Source organism: Lactuca serriola, chromosome 5, assembly GCF_051521515.1.
Source record: "Lactuca serriola cultivar US96UC23 chromosome 5, Lser_US96UC23_V15, whole genome shotgun sequence".
Lineage (NCBI taxonomy): Eukaryota > Viridiplantae > Streptophyta > Magnoliopsida > Asterales > Asteraceae > Lactuca > Lactuca serriola.
The window spans coordinates 162,448,060-162,472,043 of record NC_136412.1 but is presented as its reverse complement, the minus strand read 5'-3'; the positions used below and the strand labels follow the sequence as shown (position 1 = coordinate 162,472,043).

At 33.0% G+C, this 23,984-nt stretch overlaps 1 long non-coding RNA gene and 1 pseudogene across 2 annotated transcripts; one reads left to right on the top strand and one right to left on the bottom strand.

The window, feature by feature from the left end:
• LOC145053200 (polyubiquitin-like) overlaps positions 1-23,984 on the bottom strand; it is a 274,535-nt pseudogene that overhangs the window by 239,221 nt on the left and 11,330 nt on the right.
• On the top strand, positions 16,882-19,544 carry LOC145053203 (uncharacterized). 2 transcript variants are annotated; one of them, XR_013684390.1, is made up of 4 exons: positions 16,882-17,194; positions 17,299-17,433; positions 17,527-18,929; positions 19,331-19,544. It is a non-coding gene; the product is annotated as an uncharacterized LOC145053203 (long non-coding RNA). The 2 variants fall into 2 exon arrangements; XR_013684389.1 differs by having other exon boundaries at positions 16,886-17,194; positions 17,527-19,544.

The following is a 23,984-nucleotide window of genomic DNA, read 5'->3' as shown; positions in this document are numbered from 1 at the left end:
ATAATATGATTCCATATTAATATATTAGAACTTATAATATATTAATATAAATCATAAATATACTATTCTCAAAAGACTATCCATATAAATTGTGCCGGTGAAGTGCAACCCAAATGGACTAAGTCGGGTCGGGTCAAGTACATACCAAATATAGTTATGGACTTAGACGTTAATCCAACAGCTAAGTGGTAGACTAGATGGTAGTTCTGGTGACGACCAGGGATCAGGCTCGGACTCTGTAGCCAGGATGCTCGATGATCAGATGAGGGAGTTCATTCCATCTGAGATTATGCATAGTATCATTGACCAGACTCTTGTGATCCTCAATATGATCAAGGAGGGCATTATAGAGATTTGTGATGAGAGGCCGAGTGCAATCTGCACTAAGATAGCAGTCATGATAGGGACCCGTACGTTGATGTTTCAGGAATTCTGAGTTTGTGAGGCTTCAGATTGTCATGGGGGATAGGGACCCCATTGTTAGCAGCAGATGGTTGACAGATGTCGCCAACACTTTTCGTACCAGACATTGTCTCGAAAGGAGACATGATCTGACTTACTCCCTGCCTCCTGAGGGATAGAGCACGAGATTGATAGGAAGAGGTTGGTAGTGAGTCGAGTGATGAAGCAGTTGATGCTATGTCATTGGATGACTTTTAGACCAGATTTTGTGTAGAGTGTGCCTAGGCGATTGAGGCATAGCAGTTGGTGCAAGAGTTGTTAGATCTCCACTAGATGACTGAGACTGTGACAGAGCTCACTGCCAAGTCTCGGGAAAGAGCTTATATGGTACCATAGTATGTAGCAGATGAGGAAATGAAGAAGGTAAGTTATCAGAACATACTGTAGAATGATAGCAGGGAGATCGTGAGTATCTTGGGGTTCAAGACCCTGAATCATATGACTTCTTGAGCTTGAGAATGAGATATGGACTTGGAGCACATTGGTAAGAGGGAACCAAATCAGTTGCTTATATTGAAGGGACTCGGTAGGAGACCCTAGATTATCCTATGTTTGTGTTGAATTATACTTCCAGGAAATGGCATATGCCAATTGCATACCGAGAATTATTAGCGTATAGCGAAGGATCATTTCCCCGATTGCGGGATTAGGAGAGTACGTCATTTTGGTTTATTCCAAGACTAAGGAGCAGCATGAGAAGCACCTGAGGGAGGTGCTAGAGACATTAAGGAGGGAGAGACCTTTTGCAAGGTACTCCAAGTGTGAGTTCTGGTTGCACGAGGTGCCACCTTGTCAATCAGAAAGGTATTCTAGTCGATTCGGCCATGATAGAGGCCGTGATGCAGTGGGAGATTCCGAGGTCTCAAATTGAGATTCAGAGCTTCCTGGGTCTAGCGGGCTATTACCGGAGATTTATTCGGGTTCTTGGATGCGGTGTGATCTTTTGGACTGGCTAGTATTGAAACACTAGCAATGGTAAGCGTGGGTTTCAACAGATTGGGCATAGAATGGTAAGAAGGATTGAGAATCCTTCCAATATTGTGTGATATAAGACGTTAGTTGAATCAAAGTGGGGGAGAATCATCCAAGGACAGAAGTAGGAGCAGTTTTGAAACTGGGATAAGTTTCGCATCCTTGTTAGGAAGGAAGACAAACCAAGAGACTGTATGGTTTGCGGATAGTGTGAGATGGAAGTTCGGAAAAACTTGCCAATAAGGAGATCGCGTTCCTGCAATGTTTGCTAGCAAGCCTTAGAAAATCAGGTTGGGGATTCCAGTCAGGACAGGAGTTTAGTTGAGTGTGGGTCAAGCGCGTGTTCGATCCAGTATGGAGAGTGTTGTAAGTCTGCAGGTGTAGCCGTAACATTCACTAGCAGCCAGATAGTGTTAGAGTGTTGTAAGTTTGCAGGTGTAGTCATAGCATTCACTAGAAGCCAGATAGTATTAGAGTGTTGTAAGTCTGCGGGTGTTGCCGTAGCATTCACTAGCAGCCAGATAGTGTTAGAGTGTTGTAAGTATGCGGGTGTAGCCGTAGCATTCACTAGCAGCCAGATATTGTTAGAGTGTTGTAAGTCTGCGAGAGTAGCTGTAGCATTCACTAGCAGCCAGACAGTGATAGAGTGTTGTAAGTCTGCGGGTGTGTCGTAGCATTCACTAGGTTGGTAGATAACGTGAGTGCGTTGTTAGGACGCGGAAAGAACAATAGTACCCACCAGCTCGGGTGTAGCAGTGAGGATATCCACATATTGGATTTCGGAATTACCCAGACGGATTAGACCTGGTTAAGCCAATGATAAGACTGTAGGAGCGCCACTATAATTATGGGATTAGAAAAGCAATGGATCATGTGAGGTCGTTTGTGATTTAAGGCTACCTTTGGTCATGTAGCAATCACTTTTAGTCTTGGATTTGATGACGTCAGGATTCGACGCATGGAACCAATCCGTCGGATCAGAAGGCCGTTAGGGCCACAATGACAAGATAATTAGTAGCAACTAGTTCTAGAGAAGGATTTTGTTTAGAAGTCGTCTGAGGCGACTAAGTAGGGAGTCCTTTGGCTCCGCAGTCGGGTTGGAACCCAGTATTTTAGATGATTGGCAAAAAATTAAGACAAGGTAGGTCTCGGTAGATGTTGGGAAGCAGCCATGTGGCAGCATACAGTTTCAGGCAATTCAGTGTGTCAGGCAGTTCAGTGTTTTGGGCAGTTCAGTGATAAGGTAGTTCAGTGTTTCAGACAGTGTAACACTCGTGTTTCTAGCCTAGGCATTTATATTGAGTTGATAGTCTAGGTTAACCTTTGTAACTCATTTTGAAGAAATGAAAAGGAATTATGTGAATATTATGTGAATTATGTGTTTTATGCTTAATTATTAGGGCTTAATTAATTAAGAATAAAAATAAGCATCAAAATTAAAGTGTAATATAAGCCCGATATCTTTACATAAAGTTGTAGTGGTCGAAACAAGGATTTTGGGGATATAAATAATACCAAAATCCGAGTTATAACGAAGAAGTTATGACCTGTCGAAGTTTCGCGACAAAACCGGCACGGTGCTGAATGTCATAAAAAGTGATTTTTTGATAAACTACATTTTAGTCTTAGTAATCTAAACGAAAGTCGTAGTATTCGTTAAACCGAGAAGTTCGATAAAAAGAACGCCCAAATCTGACTTCGTATGAGGAAGTTATGATTTTTCGAAGTTTCAGTTTAGCAGTAGACAGCTAAAAACTCGAATTTTAGATCGAGCGATTTTTATCCGACACAACCTAAACGAGAATCGAAGGTCTCGTCATTAGGAGCACAACGGTAAAAAGTCTGACGAAAACGGACGTCGGATGAAGAAGTTATGAATTTTTAACGGATTTCCTGTCTCGGTCTGTTCAAAATAATAATAAAAAAATTAAAGTCAAAATTAGCCGACGAAGTCTAAACGGAAGTTGTAGAGCGTAATTTTAGCTACGCGTGCATATAAAGAACGTAAAAAACGGAGCTCGTATGCAAAAGTTATGGATTTTAGAAGTTTTGGCGCGAAAATCGAGAAAATTCGCATAGTCACACTTTGCCACGTCACCTTCGCTGAAAGAGTGCCACGTGTCCTGCTGAGTCACCAAGCTGCTGAGTCATGCGAAGCCACGCATCGGATCCTGATTCGACCGAGGAGGAGGCCCAATCCGAAGCAGCCAACTCTCCGGCCGAAGCTTCGCCCTGCTGCCGCGTGTTCCGAGCCTCGCATAGCCTAGCCCCGAGCCTCGCATAGCCTAGCTCCGAACCTCGCATGTGCGCCAGTAGACCGGGGTCCAATCAGAAGCTGCCACCGAGCCCCTCGCATGCGCAGACCATGCGCAACCATGTACGAGCCACCCCCCCCCCCCCTGCGAAGCCTCTCAGCCGTTGGATCAGGACTTCGGACCCTATAAATAGAAGGGTACCTGCGAAGGCTCTCGGTTTCTTTTGGATTTTTGCCATATTTAGCCCCTCTCTTCATATTTTCTTCATCTTAGAATCCCCCAAAGCCCCGGTATCGATTGTAAAGCCCAGAATACGCCACGAAGTGCCCGAGAAGCCCGAAAAATTTATTTTTTCGGTTTCGAAGCCCGACTTTTGCAAAGCCCGGTTTCTCAATAAAACTCCCGGTTTTATTAGAAACGATCGTTTTATGAAACAAATTGCTGCCCGATTATCATCAAATCATGTGAGTGTATAGTCACTTTCATTTTACACATAGATATGAAGTATTTATCTTATAATACGTGCTATGTGTAAATATATTAATTGTTTATTCGAGGTGATTGTTGTGTTGATGTTTTATACAAGTTTTAAACTGTATAAGTATTTTTATCTACAAATATGTTGGGTAGAACATGGGTAGATAGTGCTGTGTGATAAAATAAAATTGATGAGAGGCCTCGATGTGTTTTGAGATCCAGTCATCTAGCGGAGTTTGGATGACGACCACGGACTTTCTAGACAGTCCAGTGGGAAACATTAGCAGGTCCGCAACCTGTAGGTGTTAATGAACTAAGAGTGTTCATTCGCTGTACTCCATCCCCCTCATGGTTGCCTTTAGGACATATATGGCTGAGGAAACCCCTTAGCAATAGTGTCCATCCCGATGATATTCTTTAGGCTAGGTCTCTTGTGAAAAGTGTTTAGGGACGTAAAGTGAGGATAACGGGAATGGGTAATCAGGGTTATTGTTGATTGGTGAACTTAATAAGTTTATTATTATTGTGAGTTGAAAACCCTATATGCTCACCAGACTCCCAAGCCTGACCCACTCAGCTTTTTATGTTACAGGTAGTGGACCCCGAGCATAGTCGGAGGACGACGAGAGATTTTTGGATTATAGGCCAGTAGTTGTAAATAACTGTTGAAAGGCTTATAATGTCTTGTTTATGCTTTTGATCTGTATCGGAACATGACATCCAGAGGTTTTGATATATATATATATGGAAAACATATACCTTCTTAATGAAGGGTTTTGATAAACTTTTATCATATTTTGTTTGGGGACCAATTCCGCAACATCTTTTGAAAAGATTTCTCTGATTTTATTTTAAAAAGCATAAATTAAATCGGTCTTTTCTGGCCGAGAAATTAGGGGATGTCACAAACATTTCAGTGTTTTCAGGCAGATCAGTGTTTCAGACAGTTTTGGGTCTCCAGTAGTAATGGTATTTGAGGACCTCATGTATGATAAGCGTAACAGATTGCTAAGTAATGCTTAGTCACCCACCGCGGGTTTCATCTATAATGATTCAGTATAAGTGGTCTGTTAGGGATTCAGATCATCTAGAGACAACAAATTTCAGACAAAGTACATGTGATCTTGTTGCGAGGAATTTGTTCACCTGCGGATTTTAGGGCTTTACGAGGATTGATCATGGCTGACCTGGGTAAGCTAAGGTATGCCCAGGATGGTGACCATTTTACTAGAGTGGGTGGGTGTGTAAGGAATGGTAAGGAATGATTTCGAGGTCGAAGTCTAATTAAAGTGGGGGAGAGTTGTAACACCCCGTTTATTTAAATAAATTAGTAAAATGAGAAGTCCCAGACTGATTTGTGAAGAGTTTTAGAAGTCGGGGGTTAAAGGAGAAAGTTTGGGATTAAATTGAACAGAATTTCGGAGGTCAGGGTGAGTTTGGTAATTTATGGACTTAAATTGAAAAGATTTGAAGCCTGAAGGGTTTATCGGTAATTTTTGGGATCTATTATGGAAGAAATATATGGATCAGGGCTTAAAATGTAAGTTTTGGATTCAGTTTGTTAAGATTTATGAAGGCAGGTTTAATAGTGTAAAATATGAACTTATTTCAGTGTTTTCAGGCAGATCAGTGTTTCAGACAGTTTTGGGTCTCCAGTAGTAATGGTATTTGAGGACCTCATGTATGATAAGCGTAACAGATTGTTGAGTAATGCTAAGTCACCCACCGCGGGTTTCATCTATAATGATTCAGTATAAGTGGTCTGTTAGGGATTCAGATCATCTAGAGACAACAAATTTCAGACAAAGTATATGTGATCTTGTTGCGAGGAATTTGTTCACCTGCGGATTTTAGGGCTTTACGAGGATTGATCATGGCTGACCTGGGTAAGCTAAGGTATGCCCGGATGGTGACCATTTTACTAGAGTGGGTGGGCGTGTAAGGAATGGTAAGGAATGATTTCGAGGTCGAAGTCTAATTAAAGTGGGGGAAAGTTGTAACACCCCGTTTATTTAAATAAATTAGTAAAATGAGAAGTCCCAGACTGATTTGTGAAGAGTTTTAGAAGTCGGGGGTTAAAGGAGAAAGTTTGGGATTAAATTGAACAAAATTTCGGAGGTCAGGGTGAGTTTGGTAATTTATGGACTTAAATTGAAAAGATTTGAAGCCTGAAGGGTTTATCGGTAATTTTTGGGATCTATTATGGAAGAAATATATGGATCAGGGCTTAAAATGTAAGTTTTGGATTCAGTTTGTTAAGATTTATGAAGGCAGGTTTAATAGTGTAAAATATGAACTTATTTTGAAAGAAAAGAAGGAAGGAGGGATCGAATCTGTGAATATGGGAAACTTATTTATGGGATCAGGGTATATAAGACCCTTCACCCGGTGACTCTAACCCTAGCTCATGAAGGCAGCCGCCATCATCGGATATCCTCCAGCAGCCACCCTCGCCTCACCTCACCTCCCTTCCAGCCGTCGCAATCTCCCAGCCGCCGTGAAGACAGAAACCGGTGAAGCCAAATCGTCGGACGTAGCGTGTAGAGGGGGAAGAACCCCGGTGGCCGGTCGAATAAGCACCGTGGAGCCTCCTGCCGCCGTGTCGGGTGGCGGTGTGCCTTGTTGGATAGTGACTAGTTTGGGATGTTTGGACAAGGGACCAAAACCCTAATGGGCCTTGTAAGCCCTAATGGGCCCAATAAAGCTTAATGGACCTAAAAGCCCAATCATGTGACTAATGGGCTTAGTGAAACCCTAAAGGGCCTAGTAGAATCATAATGGGCCCAATGAATCCTAATTGGTCAAAGGACCTAGCTAATGGGCTTAATGAGCTAGTATTTGGGTTGGAAAAACCATAATGCCAATAAAATCCTAATTTGGGGAATTAATCAGGATACACCGGAATTATTTAATAATTGGAGATATTAAATAATAATCATTGGCAAAAATTAATCTAAGAAATATTAGACTTAATGGATTAAGTCCTTAATGGGTTAAGTGAGAAATACTTAACACTAATCATCATTTTATGTGAAAACCCTAATTTCACTTGGGTTTATTATTGGGCCTTTCAATTGGGACTTGATGATTGAATTATTAATGGACCATCCAAGATTAAGCAAATGGATTAGAATAATTAATGGGCTTTGAGGTAAGGCCCATATGAGGAGTTGGGTCCAATTTGGAAGATTGTGCCATAAATGGGCCATAGTTTGGGCCTTTATGATTATATGATATTGGGTCATTAGAATGTTGAATATTGGAGTGGACCAAATGGTTGGGCCTTATGGTAAGACCTTATGAAGGTTTAGGCCAACTTTAGAAAATTAGGCCATATGTTGGGCTTTGATTCATAGTTGACTTTGGGCCTATGGATTGGGCCTTGGGCTTGAATAAATCCAGCCTTGGGGTAATGTAGTAATTATCCAAGTATGTATTTATGGTTATGTGTTGGGACCCAATTATTAATTGGGTGTTATTTGATATTGACAGATAGGGAATTTGTCATCGAGCAGCTATGGTTTTGTCAGCGGGACTTCAGCATGTGAGGTGAGTTTCCTTCCAGTAGGAACAGGTCTACGGCCACAATGCGGGCCCGTTTAGTTAGCAGTAGTCCCGGACTTTGGTCCGATGCAGTAGTTCAGCGTGCTTGATGTCTTTGTGATTAAAGCATGTATTTTTGTGTTATGTGTTCCGGACTTCGGTCCGATGCAGTATGCAGTATATGTGTTTATGCTAGTAGTTATGATTATGCTATGATATGTTCAGTCAGTTCCAAACTTCGGTCCGATGAAGAGGGCAAGGCCCTGGTTATTTTCGGACTTCGGTCCAATGTAATTTTCGGACTTCGGTCCGATGCAGAGGGCAAGGCTGTGGTTAATTCCGGATTCCGGTCCGATGCAGTTTCCGGACTTCGGTCCGATGCAGAGGGCAAGGCCCTGGTTAGTTCCAGACTTCAGTCCAATGCAGAGGGCAAGGCCCTGGTTAATTCTGGACTTCGGTCCGATGCAGTTTCTGGATTTCGGTCCGATGCAGAGGGCAAGGCCCTGGTTAGTTCCGGACTTCGGTTCGATGTAGTTTCTGGATTTCGGTTTGATGCAGAGGGCAAGGCCCTGGTTTGTTCCAGACTTCAGTCCGATATAGTTTCCAGATTTCGGTCCGATACAGTGGGCAATGCCCAATATGTGTTTATATGTTATTGTATGGTATGTGGTAGTTTGGGGGAGCTCACTAAGCTTCATGCTTATAGTTTCAGTTTTGATTTCAGGTACTTCAGCTAGCAAAGGGAAGGGCTCGGGATGATGGCATGGCACACACCGCAGTTTAGCCTGGGAGTTTGACTCTGATATTTTGATATGATCTTGACACTAGTTTGATTTGATAAGTTTTTTATGACATTCTGAGACACATGATTCATAGTTTTTCTATTGTGATATTTGATATTACGGTTTAGTAATATTTTCAAACAAAAAATTTTGGGTTGTATTTTTGGGATGTTACATAGGGTATCTAAAGTTTTATATATATATATATATATATATATATATATATATATATATATAAATATTTGATTAGTTTTTTTCTTAATATATTGATTTGAATCCAATGTTTTTTCAACTTCCAACCTTATTTAAATTATTAAATATAAAATATTATCATATATATTATTTGAATTATTTATATCATATATTTAGTTTTTATAATCTATATGTGATTTTAAATACAATGTCTATATTGAACGTTTAAATTATACATATAATATATTTGATTTGTTAAGTTAAAAATGGTAACAGATTTAAAACCTAAACCAATATCTCAAATAAACTTAATAAATGATCAACATGTTTTTTTTAATAGTTAAAAATTAAACATATTAAATACACACTTCAATCAAATTGTCAAATAAACTAAAATAATATCCAAAAACTATTTTTATAGTAATATAGTATTTTTCAAAGTGATTTTGTAAATTAATTAACAGTAATAGTTAAAAAGTAACATAAAATTATTTATACCTATATATCATCGAAATAAAAATATGGTCGCATAAGTAACATTTTAAATTAATCGGTCATAACAATTATTAAAAAATAACACTAAATTGAGAATAATATTCAATTTTATTTATATATAAGCAGCCGGTAAAGGCCATTGAGTAAAATGTTTTTCAATATAGTTGAGACTATATATATATATATATATATATATATATATATATATATATATATATATATATATATATATATATATATATATATTGTAAAACTGATAATGTTAGTAACATATAATCATTTTAAGCAACATATATGTTTCTCAATACTTAAACAATATTTTTTAAACATGTGCAACGCTTGAGTTTTCGTTATATATATATATATATATATATATATATATATATATATATATATATATATATATATATATATATATATATATATATATATATATATATACAAAAAAAAAAAAAAACCTTCTAACTTTAAGGTCAAGGTCTATGCGTGTATTTCACGAATGGATTATTTTGGGCGCGTCAATATACGACATGAGGCTCAATTGTTGGTATTTTATCCTTCTCCACCGTTTTCTCCGTCAATGCATGTCTTCCAGATATAGAGACATGTGTCTCCTTCTCAGGCACCTGCACCATTTTTCCATTGTCAGTCAACATCAATACCGATGTTACTTCAAAATTATTTCCTTTCTCTCCTTCTAATCAATTTCTCATTGCTTGATAATATCATAGATGTTACCTATATTTCCTTTCTCTCTTAAAATGTATCACCAAACCTATCGATGTTGAAACCACCATCGATTCTTCTTCTTCTTCCTTTTTTTTCCGACTCGGATAAGACGATTATCCAGGTAACGAATAGCAATGTTCTATCGATTGGAGGGATTTCAAGTCATGGGTTCCATATTTTGTTCTTGCGCCTTTCCCCTAGTAAAATTTGCCCCTTCTTTCTTCTTTCACGTGATTGCTTCACTCCTCACAACTATGAAGCAAAAAAACCCTAATTATTGGTCAACGACGCCTCTCTTTCTTTCTAACTTTATCTCATGATTTCTCCCAAATTCTGACAATCACAAAGGAAAGTTCGCCACCAGGTCTTCTTTGATGTGGTTTTAACAACTAAAAGAAGACGAATGGAATAAACCCTGCCATTAGCTTTAATGTTTCTAGAAACCCTAGATTTTAAGAGACAAGAGGCGTCAGCCCGTCATTCGATTGTTTGGGCACCATTCCAAATCGATGAATATTTAATGTATCCCCAAAACGGTAACCCTTATTCAATTCGTTGTTTAATTTTGGAAAATCTTCAGAAAAGTCCTAATATTTACGGAAAAGTTACACTTTAGTCCCAAGATTTTTTTTGAACGAAAAAGTCCTGAAAACTGGCAAAAATTTGCAGTTTGACCCTTTTTGACCGGTTGAAACCGGTACTAAATTAATTTTGGACTATTTCGTAAACTAACCCAAAATATTGAGACTATTCTGTAAACAAAAAATATTTGGACTTTTCTGTAAACAAAATATTAAGATTTTTCTACAACAAAACCCTTATTATTATTATTATTATTATTATTATTATTATTATTATTATTGTTATTATTATTATTATTATTATTATTATTATTATTATTATTAAAAATATAAATAAGAATATTATTTTTTGAACTTGTTGTTATTAATATTATTACTAATACATATAAATGCATTTTAATAAAAAAAATAATATTAATGATATTGTTTAAGGGTGGATGTGGAGGAGATGGTGATGTTTTTAGCATTGAAATCGTGAATATCTACTAGTATACTTTTACTTTTTATATGATCATTTCACATTTGTTATTATTGTTTTCAATTCAGAATATTAATAATTAACAATTTAAAAGAAGTTACATATTTGTAAAATTGTTTATAAATAGTTTAAGGTAGAAGAGTTTCTCACTTTGTATATAAAATTGTTTAAGGTAGAAGAATTACTTTCAAAATCCAACAAATCCGCTACAAACATTTATATAGGTAAGCATATCAAAATTCAAAAGTATTAATTATAATATCTTGTTAATAAAAAGTAATAGGAATAATTCAAAAGTATTAATCAAAATTCAAAAGTATTAATCCAAAAAAACATGTCCTATTACTTTTTATTAAACAAGATATTATAATTAATACATTTGAATTTTGATATGGGCTACCTATGTAGATGTCTGTAGTGGATCTGATGGATTCGGAAAATAATCCTTGTAACATCCGGATTTCCAGGTATTATTTTTATTCTTTTATTTTTGGGTGATGTGAGGAGACTCGGCGAGTTGGAGTCTAAACTCGCCGAGTAGGATCGCGGTTTTGCATGCGGGTTCGCGTCTGGACTCGGCGAGTCCACGCTGTTTAATGAAACCCTAATTTCCAGGGTTTGAGACCTATTTAAAAGGGCTTATGGCCGTCATTTGCGGCCACTAACCCCAGAGAGAAACCCTAAAGAGATCTTGAGCGTTTTGGGAGAGAGAGGAGGCCATTGTTAACCTTTGAAGCATTGTTTGGCAAGGCAAAGGAGGTTCTAGCTAAGAGGAGGCAAGGGAGGTGGACATCCTTCGAATTTGGAGCTCAGAGCATCACTTTGGAGGTAATATTTTGGCTCCCTTTCTGTTGTTATGATGAACATGGGGGTTTAGGGTTTCTTGACCCCTTTTGTTGGTTAGATTTGATGTCCATTTCGTCCCTATTTGTGATGAGGCTTGAAATCGGATCCATAGAGGTCCAGAGAAGCTTTATTCCTTAAGCTTTATGACGATTCATGGGAGTTTTGACCAAGGGTTATGAAATATGGGGCTAAAACATCATATAGGAGCAAATAGATATTGTTTGAGCATCAAGGTTTGGACTTTACGTGATTATCAGGCTTGGGGAGGCCAGATCTATGATTGTATGGAACAGATCTGACGCCGAGTCTGAAGAACAGACTCGGCGAGTAGTATGAAGTTTTCCCGTAATCACTCAGTGAGTGGTCTGGTTGAGTTGAGGGAACGACTCAGTGAGTCAGGGTGAGTCGGGGGGACTGAGTCAAGCCGGAACTCGCCGAGTTGTTCTTGAGACTCGGCGAGTTGAGTCATGGTGGCCCCGCGATTCATGCCAGGTGGAACTCGTCGAGTCAGGGAGGTACTCGGCGTGTCAAGAGAGGATCCAAGAGAGTCAGTGGACACGTGTAGACTCGCCGAGTCGCCCTAGTGCACTCGCCGCGTCCGGTCAAAGTTGACCGTTGACCTTGTTGACTTTTAGGGTTGAGTACAGTTGTATTTATAAGTGTATTACTTTGTGTGATTAGGCGGAGGCTAGATCACATTTATTCCGAGTCAGATACTTATCGAGACATCGAGGTGAGTCTTCTCACTATACTTTACCTAGAGTGGTATATTGTGTAGACCAAAGGGTCTTATGTGATATGTATGAGATTATGTGCTATGTGTTATGTGTATGTTGTATGTTGTTATAGACCGGACCGAAGGGTCCAACGATACAGACCGGGCCGGAGGGCCCAACGAGCTATGACCGGACCAGAGGGTCCAACGAGCTACGGGATTGGAGAGTCCCGCTGAGACATATCGACCGGAGGGTCGTATTATAGCCTTGAGTGGCGTATGTGTTGTATGCGGTATTTTGGGGGACTCACTAAGCAATTATACTTACAGTTGTTGTGTGATGTGTTTTAGGTACCAGTGATGAGCGCGGGAAGGCGCCGACATGATCCGTACACACTTGAGGAGTTTATGTTTTGGATTCTGGGGAGATGTCTTTGTGATAAATACATTTGAAACAATATGTTGATTTTATTTTGTGAAAAATGATTGTTTTGAAAATGAAAATTTTGTTTTGAAAATTCACGTTGTTACAATCCTTCTACCTTAAACATTTTTATATACAAAGTGGAAATCCTTCTACCTTAAACTATTTATAGACAATTTTACAAATATGCAACTTCTTTTAAATTATTAAGTACTATTATTCTGAATTGAAAACAATAATAACAAATGCGAAATAGCCATATACAAAGTAAAATATATACAAACAAACATTCATGATTTCAATGCTAAAAACATCACCATCTCATCAACTAAACAATATCATTAATATTATTTTTTCATTTAAATGCATTTATATAAATATCAGTAACAATATTAATAATAACAAGTTCAAAAAATAGTATTCTTATTTATAATAATAATAATAATAATAATAATAATAATAATAATAATAATAATAAGGGCTTTGTTTGTAGAAAAGTCATAATATTTTTTGTTTACAGAAAAATATTGGATTAGTTTATGAAATAGTCCCAAAATAATTTGGTACCGATTTCAACCGGTCAAAAATGGTCAAACTACAAATTTTTGCCGGTTTTCAGGACTTTTTCGTTCAAAAAAAAAATCTTAGGACTAAAGTGTAATTTTTCCGTAAATATTGAGACTTTTATGAAGATTTCCCTTTAATTTTGATTCACTATTCACAATACCATTCGTAAAGGCACTGCTGGAGGATGGGACGACATGCTAATAATAACATATTCAAGTTATATATCGTCGTTGATGTGAAAATAAGCTCTCAGGGTGGAAACTCCAGCTCCACCTTCTCTTGATCTTTTACGTTTTTGTTTTATTATTATTATTATGACGATGTCACTTTTTATCTGTTTTAATGAGAATTATTTAAGGTTTTGACCAAATTTTGCAGGAAATTGATCGTTTTTTTATGAAGGTGCTTAGCTATGGTGGAATTAGTCCCAAGGATTCCCAAAAGATTAATCTGAAGATGAACTTGTTCGTTCTTCCTTTCTAATATATGGTACTCCCATAGCTAGACAAGGGTATTACTAATTTCATTTGCCAGTTTTGTGATCTTATTTTGTTATTCCAACTTTTTATTATATTTATTACAAATTCTTTGATAATCTTTTGTTCAGGTTTTGAATCATCATTGATGATGGCCAGAAGGCGCTCCATATAATGTCCGTCCAAGAAAACATATCGATACTTATCACTATAATCAGCAACCAAGATTCTTTTAATTTAATAAAGATCAAATTTATGTACTGCAATTTTTAGCGGTTGAAGGCATAGAAAAATACTTTCATGAAAATAATCTTGGTGGATGAACTTATGCACAACTTTCATTATAGGTATCATTTGTTTTTGTAAGGGAGAGATACGAGAAAATATGTTATGCTTGATCCATTGAGGTATTTATTGCAAAATTATAATTTGTTGCAAGCTAAATAGGATTCTTTTTTTTTTGCAAGCTTTTCTCACCTTTTTCCATCAAATATTTGAGTAATGACAAATTGGGAGTAATTTTTGTGAAAATTTTAGATGTTTGGCACTCAGTTGCCTGTGGCGATAAGCAAGAATGTGTTTGATAGTCAACATAGCAATTCTCTTACAATTTCCAAACTCAGAATACTAGAATGATGGTAAACCCTTTAATTGTAATTTCTTTTTTTTACGTTCTTCTTTGGGTTTTCAGGAAGCAACTCTTTTTCGTTTAGTTGATGTTTTTTTGGAGAGATTTGTTATCTCATTTATTACAATTGTTTGTAATTCATGTTGTACTCATAACAACAGAAAGTTGTGGATCAAACACTAACAAAACTGTTTTTGCTGTGGACCCCAACGAACACAGTTCAAAGATTTCATCATAAGCTAAGAGTTTATAGGATATTCTTCTGCCACTTATCCCTACGTTTGACCAAATGTTTATTTGGATAACCACCTTTTTTGAGGGAATAAGTTGGTGGAAATAGAATTGAACTTTACATTGACCTTTTTTATTGAACAAATTATATACCATTTTCAAGAACTCACAACCCAGCTCACAATGGGTTAGGTTATGTATCAATGGAAGCCAAATTAACAGAGTTTAATGTAGAAGAGTAGGCTAGGCCAACCACGATAAGGATACACAGTGGGCCACTATAATTCGAATTAATAGCCTATGCTTACCATACAAGGAAAAAGCAGAAACTTCGTGTTACCTTCAGATATTATATTAGTGAAAATGACTTTAAAGTATTTTAAATTTTATATTTAAATCAGGTGAGATGGGTCATGATGGGAGGCTCATGTTCATTGGTTCTTTGTACGATTTCATGTGGAAGGGGTGATATGTTCAATGAATTCAAATTTGACGGTCCTTGGAATTGAATTCATTTTCAATTGTAATTGTATTTAATTTTATTTTTCAGTGTGCTAATTGCAAAAAATAACAATATACTTTCATTTATTTGTTTATCATAGAATTATCCTTCCATTTCTTCCTATTGCAATATCACAATGTCTTTTGAAAATTTATAGTAACACTCAAATTACCCTTCGTGGGTTAGCACGACCCACAAACATTCATAGTATATATATATATATATATATATATATATATATATATATATATATATATATATATATATATATATATATATATATATATTCACAATACTTCAATCATATTTACTTATTTAAAGCCTCCAAAACTTTTCAAAATTTCTTTAATCAATAAATTATACTCCACTCTGTTCATATTTACTTATTTAAATCCTCCAAAACTTTTCAAATTTTCTTTAATCAATAAATTAAACTCCACTTTGTTCTCGTTTTAATGTTAACTCTCCACTTTACAAGTTAAGTATTTAACTTACTTATTTAAATCAAATATAAAACATTATCTTTTTAATTCTAGCACTTTATAACTACTAGTATAATATACATGATTTGTTAGTTTAAACTTGATCACCTGAAACTAAAAGTTTACAAACATATTATATATAAAAAATTTCATGACCAACCTTACAATATTTTAAAGGATCTACTTTAATACTTTAATGGTGTTTGGCTATATATATATATATATATATATATATATATATATATATATATATATATATATATATATATATATATATATAAATATATAGGGTTAGGTTATTTTGTTTCTTACATATATTGTGTGCTAGAATGCACCAATAGGAATTTAGTAAATTAAATAATTATTTAATTAAATAAATATAGATATTAAATGATTTCCATAATTATATGTATATTAAATGATATCCATAATTATAATTCTCTTTTTATGGAAACTAATTAAATCTGTCATTAATGTCAGTAATAACATTCTTTCAGAATGAATTCGCATCTAGGTTTTTATATATGAATTCGTATTTTGTTTCAGGACTCACTCACTTAAAACACAATAAAGTTGCATAGAATATGAAGAAAGAGAGTGATTCTACTAGAATACACTCTCATTGTTCTAGATATGAATTCATTCTTAAAGAATATTATTGTTGACATTAATGACGAATTTAATTAGTTTCTATAAAAATGAGTTATAAGTATGGATAGCATTTAATATACATATAATTAATACTAAATTCCTATTGGTGCATTATTGCACACAATAGATGTGAGAAACATTTGAACCTATCTCTTTCTATCTCTCTCTCTCTCTCTCTCTATATATATATATATATATATATATATATATATATATATATATATATATATACCCTAATCTAATAAATAAGTACATTTTTGCCACGTGGCAATTGCTAAGCCCTTCCCCCAAGCTAATTTTCCCACTTAAAATGTCAAAATAAAATTCCACATTTTCCCTTAAAGTCAAACATATTATGACTAATCCACTAATATATAGTATCCAAAAATTCAGCAAGAAATTAGGAAATCTTCTATTGTTTAACCGTTTCTTCTTCAATTTCTCCAATAAGTAGGAAAACTTCTGTTGTTCAACCGTTTCTTCTTCAATTTCTCCAATAAGTAGGAAAACTTCTGTTGTTCAACCGTTTCTTCTCCAATTTCTCCAATACTTTTGGAAACCAAATTAGTGATTAAAATTTTAAAACACATCAAATCCCCAAACATTTTTCCATTCAGAAAAATCAGCAATCATTGATTAGCAAGATCGGAACTAATTCCATGGCAATCCTCTAATTGTAGCTCTTATTCTCTTTTTGTAACCCTAGGTATAAAAAATCAGCCGCTTCATTCCAAAAAATATCTCTCTATACTTTTGTTTACATTAGGCTTCTTTCGGTTTTGACTTTCCCAATTTTGCTTTTTGATGCAGGTTTTTGAGTTTCTAAAACATCATATGGAAATCTATATCGTTCTCAATATTATGTGATTGAGAGCTGAATATGCATACATTTGGGGTTCTCAGTATATCAGTTTTGATTGTGCACTTTCTTATTCAACTTCACTGGTAATGAAACCTTATCTACAACTTGTATCTCTATTCATTACTTCTGTTAAATTGTATCTAATGTACGGATTTGATTTTAATTTATCTGAGAAGGTGACGAAAGTGTGTATTCATGAGGATGGGGAACTTCCGTCTGCCTTGGCACCTGTTCTGAGCTCGATAGCCTTTTTTGGCCAAAATTGAATTTAATTCTACAGATAGGAGAGAAAGGGTCAAAATCATCCGGTGTTACCACAGTCTCCCTGATTTTGGTAACATTCTTATTTTGATAATAAGTAATCCAAGTATCATCTGTCATCAGGTAAATATTTTTCTGAAGTTTTTATGTGTCTGATAATGATTTCTATGTTGCTGTTGTGTGGTTTATTTGTCTGTAGATGTTGTGTATAACAAAGACATTTTAAATCGGCATTAACTTATAAGTAATACTATTGTTATACCAAGCTTCATCAAGATAAGCAATGATACTATCAGGTTTCTGCAATATGGATACAACTTTAGAGTTTTATGGTTGAAATAATGAAAAATATAAATAAATGCAGTTGAAAGTGGCTATACATTTTCGATGAGATCTAGAACATCTTGGGTATCAACAAACTGAATGTAACTCCAATTGATAGCCTCTTTTTTCATTCTTCTTTCTCTATCTTAAAGGCATGTCGTTATTCAAACAACTCATGCTAACAGTTAGTTATTTTAAAAATAAATACCTGGTTGAAATGTTGCTGCAAATTCTCATTTGTAAAGTTAATCCCAAATCGCTCAAAGTTGCATGTATCATGAAATGGAGACAACAATAACAAATGTGACTTTTTAAATCTTTTCAAAGTCAAAAATGGTAATACATTATTTGAAACTAGGTTACTAACCTGAACACTTGAAAAAAAATAAAATAACATCTATAAATTCTATTTTCTGTTTTAAAAGTTTCATACCATTGTATTGTTTTTTTTTTTCAGTTTAAATCAGTCAAATTAAGAAAAAAAATGATAAATTATGCCATTTTTTCTGAGAGTTTCATAGTAGTAAGAGGTTCTTTTTTTATAGTAATTAAGAGGTCCACATGACAAAAAAAGAGAAAAAAAAATGTCAAAATGACCAAATTGACCAATTATAGCAATGTACTTTGAAAGGAAAAAAAAAATATGAAACTACACTGCTATTATCAGTTAAGAAATGTATGTTGTTATAATGGGTAAATTAATAAAAAAAATCAAAAAAACTTATTAGTTTTTAAGATTTTGAATTATAAATATTGTTTTCTTTCTCAACCGAGGTAAAAATGTCATAGATTGATAAACATGGTGGTGGCCGAAGTAAAATTAAATAGTCACTTAAATAGGCTGGTGAATCTTGGTGTTACATGCATAAGCATTTACTTATTATTTATTTTAATTTTTTTTTAAATTTGTGTATTAAGAATTTTTGACATATTATAGCACATGTTGTATCTTTGGCTAAAACAACGGATAAGAAGATCCTTGGCAACCATTCAGGTATAAAAAATTGATATTTTGTTGGAGTTTTTTATTGTTATTTTTTGTCATGTTAATTACTAAGTAATTATATAAATTACTATCAAAACTTGGACTCTAAGTTTCAGGAAGGTGTCGAGATTTTTATCTTTTGTAATTGGTAATCCCATTCCCTTGACACTATATTGATAAATATGAAACCCAAGAATTACAAATACATTTCTTATATTATATTTCCTTGACAACATAATGAATTTTGACTTTTGTAATTGGTATCTTGAAATTTGTTTTCTTACTACTAAGTAACTCAGGACCTAAACAAACAAAAAATATTTATCTTTTTGAGTAGTAATAAATTAATAGTAGTGTCATTTGCTCAATATTTATCACTAATTTTAATTTTTATATCTGGTTGGTTGCAGGTTAGACATAAATTACCTGCATGATGTGGCATAGGTTAACAAGTTTTTTTACGGTCATTGTCCATGTGAAAAATATATGTATTTTTCTATTTGGAGAAATTCATTCTGCAAGTACTTAATTCTCCTTTCATCATATATGTTTAACATACATATATTAACATTGGAGGGTTGACTGTCATGTGTTATTAAAGCATTTATGTCTATTATAGGACCACCGTAAGAAAACAACATACGATTGAATTTTAAAAATTGGGGACATTTGAATATTCATGCCCAGTTGTGACTTCTTGCATATACGTGATTTAGCTAAGGTTTTATAAGACCACTAGGTGTGATACCCATGTATTACATGGGTTTATTTAAAAAAAAATTAAATATGAAATTTTAACAATTTAAGAAGTTTGAATTTATAAGAAAAATGAGAAAAAAATTAAATTATTAAAATTAATAAGGCTTTAATACATTGAATGCATTACATATATAAATCATTTCTAATAAATACCTTACGTATATATTACCTTACATATTAAATATGGAATTTTAATTTAATAAAATAAAAAATACAATAAAATGACAAGTGGAAAATAAAAAATTCAAAAGTTCTAGAAAATGTCATATGTCTAAATGAAGGAGAAGAGGACATGTGTTAAAAAAACATTAATTTATTAAGGAGGATTAATAAATTTAGGAGTTGTGGACAATCAGACATATCAGGAGTAAGTTGAAATATTGTATTGAGAGTTGTGAAGCTCAAATAGAACACTCAGTGATTTAGACAATTAAAATTTAGACAAAAAAAAACTTATATCTTATTAATTTAATAAATTTTTATATATTCTTTGATTTTTAATTATCAATATTATTTTTCTTTCTTACCCGTGGTTTCCACTGCACAATACATTTTGCATTAAATCCTTTTTTATCTATATTCAAGAAATAACAATATAAAAAAATTGATTATGTATTACAGCAATGTATTGTGAAAAATACCCAATAATAGCATCATACTTGTGTCTCTACAAATGTCTTTTTGATGCTTAATGCCTTTGGGGTTGTTGTGGTGATTGCTTCCTAATTCCCAATCAATTTCATTATTAAAGTGTTGGTTGGTGCTATGCATTTAAGAGTTGGTTGCTAAAGTTTGTTGCATCTTTTTAAGTTCTCAAGTTATTCGATCATGGCTTCCTTAAGACTCAAATTGAATCATAATTTTTATTATTATTATTTTCCTCATTAAACATTATATAATTGACAAGAAATGACAACATATTTTTGTTGATTTATTTATTATAGCATCACACTTTTTATTTCTTCCTGTTGTAACATTATATTTTGAAAAATTACCAAATTATAGCATGTCATCCAAATAGATTTGAATATTTTAGCTTTTTTTTTTTATTGCAAACCACTTATTATGTATTAGTTTTGCTATTTTAATTTGTCAATCCGTGTATCACACGGGTTTTAACATAGTATATATATATATATATATATATATATATATATATATATATATATATATATATATATATATATAGGGTAAAGTGAATATACCTAACAACCTTATATAAGCTTAGGTACCTAACCACATTATACTACATTATTTTGCATTATATTTCCATTGCAATTGTCTAAGGTTCTTAAACTTCAAACCTTAACTTGATTTACTTCCAAGATTTTCAGACATTCACCATAATATTCCTCCTACACCATTTGATTTGTAACGATAGTATATAAAGCCCACCAGGGGGTCTCCGACAGAAAGACGTCATTTGAAGGAAGATAATGGTGAAAGTCCAAAGATTTTGGAAGCAATTGAGTTATGAGGTTGAATTTTAAGAACTTTGGGTGATTACAATGCAAATATGATACAAAATTACGTAGTATGATGTGGTTAGGTACCTAAGCTTATATAAGGTTGTTAGGTATATTCACTTTACCCATATATATATATATATATATATATATATATATATATATATATATATATATATATATATCATACTATACTTATAAATGATGCATTTTTCCTAGCATCTCATGCATTTGAAACTCTCACTCCTCTTTTTCCTAGCACCTCATGCATTTGAAACTCCCACACCTCTTCAACTTCAAAATAATTAATCAATAATGATTATTGATTTGAAACTTCCATGTTTTTTTTATATTCTCCAATAACTTTTCAAATTTATTTTAATAATGATTATTAATTACTTATACATCAAGCATATTATATAAGTTGTTACATGTGATTTATGAATCTTTGTTTCTCTCTTTAGTTATTGGTTTCCTAAGCATCTCACTTTTAGTGAAATTCTTTCTGCATCTTCTTAGTTTATAATGTCATGAACTTGGAACATTTCAGTTTTAACAACATTGCACTACACTTCTCCAATCACTCATGCAAGAAGAATGTTGATCACATTGTGTTTTATATAGAAAAGGCAAAATATGATTTGTTATGCTATGGATTTAGAAAAATGGTGGTTTCATATTGTATATATTTAATTGTAGTGGATGTCTAATATTAGGATTTGGTTCGTAATATTCTTTTTCTATGTTAATATATTTTTTTATGTTATATGAAGATTATTGTGCACTGTTGGTTGTTTTGTGGTAACTTTATGTTTGTAATTATATTATAGTTTCCTTTTATGGGTGATTGTAATTATACTTTATATTCGTAGTTGTATCTTAGTTTGTGTTTATGGTGTTTACGGCCAAGAAAAATATGAGAATGATCGATACTTTGATTGTAGGCGTCTTTTTGTTGTATATATCATATCCACGTTAAACATAGATGAACATTTAACCTTATGTTTTATGTTATGATAGAGTAAAAAAATTATATTTGTTTTATTTAGGTACCTTTATCTTTGTGTTGAAAAAAATCTTGCTACTCAAGTTTTATCTTTGTTCCACTCATATAGAAGAAATTCTAAGATGTTTACCTTTTTTTAATATTGGAATGTGATTGTCCTTACTATTTTTTCCCTTTGGTGTATGGCACAAATGAATACAAGTAAAATTTAAAATAATTAGCATTATTAATAACTTTATTTATAAATAGCTTAAAATTTCATCCAGTTGTAGTATTTTCAACCAAATATTTAATTTCCTTAACAATTAAATAGCAATAGATGTTTATAATTCTCATTTTATTAACAAATATTGTTTTTTCTATGATTAGTAAATAAAAATTGTTATAAACACCCTAATAATAATAATAATAATAATAATAATAATAATAATAATAATAATAATAATATGATTTTATATAATTTAGATAATTAATATATAAAATAAAAATAATTTTATAAATAATCTATATTATTTTCTATTAAAGTAAAGATAAAAAAAACACAATAATATATATTTACTAGACGAATTCCCGCGCGTTGCGCAGCGAAAATTAAAAATATATTGTTAGAATATTGAAAAATATATATTTAAAATGTAAAACAAATTCTTAGATGTTTTCCTTTTTTTAATATTGGAATGCGATTTTCCATTCAAATTTTTCCCTTTATTGTGCGACACAAATGAAGACAAGTAAGATTTAAAATAATTAACATTATTAGTTACTTTATTTATAAATAACTTAAAATTTCATCCAGTTGTAGTATTTGAAGTATTTTCAACCAAATGCTTAATTTCATTAACAATTAAACACCAATAGATGTTTATAGTTCTCATTTTATTAACAAATATTGTTTTTATACGATTAGTAAATTAAAATTGTTATAACTATTCTCATAAAACAGCATGATAACAATAATAGCTTAAACAACGTAAAATTAGAAAAAAAAATATAGATTATGATACATTGGAAAAATGATTAATTTTGAAATTAATCATAAATGAAATAAAAAAAATGTTTAAATAAATTGTTTTCTAATCAACAACTTCAATAGCTAAATATATATCAAATAAAAACTACATTTAACTAACTAAATTCACACACAACATATGAATGGATTCCATTTAGATGATATGATCCTAAAATACACATATCTAAATTGATTGACCATAAGTAGATGTTATTATAATGATTTGGATTTAATATATATATATATATATATATATATATATATATATATATATATATATATATGCATTATAATATATTTAAAGTAATTATAATATTTTATAACATCTTAGAGCAATATTCATTTGAAACCCCATCTTTTAATTAATATCACACAAAAATTTTCTTAATAATGACTTAAACAATCAAAAGTTTTATAACATATATACTATGTTCAATATGCATTTAATGAAAACATTACAATAAAAAGGTGAATCTTTTGTGTAGACACCCATATAGATAACATACAATTGACAATGAAAACAGTCATAAAACGTTTTGTGTTGGTTAGAAGTATTTTGACTATTTTTTGAATTATTTTATTATGGTGGAGCTTTTAGCTTATATGTTTGTTATATATATATATATATATATATATATATATATATATTGTAGTATTCTTTTATTACAATTGTTGTATGTTGTGGTTAAATCGTTAATGTAAATTATATTGTATACAGGTTGTGATCATATATTGTCACACCCCGAAACCGATGACCGAAACATTCCGGGGTGGAGGACGTCATGTAGTATCACAACCAATGTACATAGTAAGCGTAGTAAACA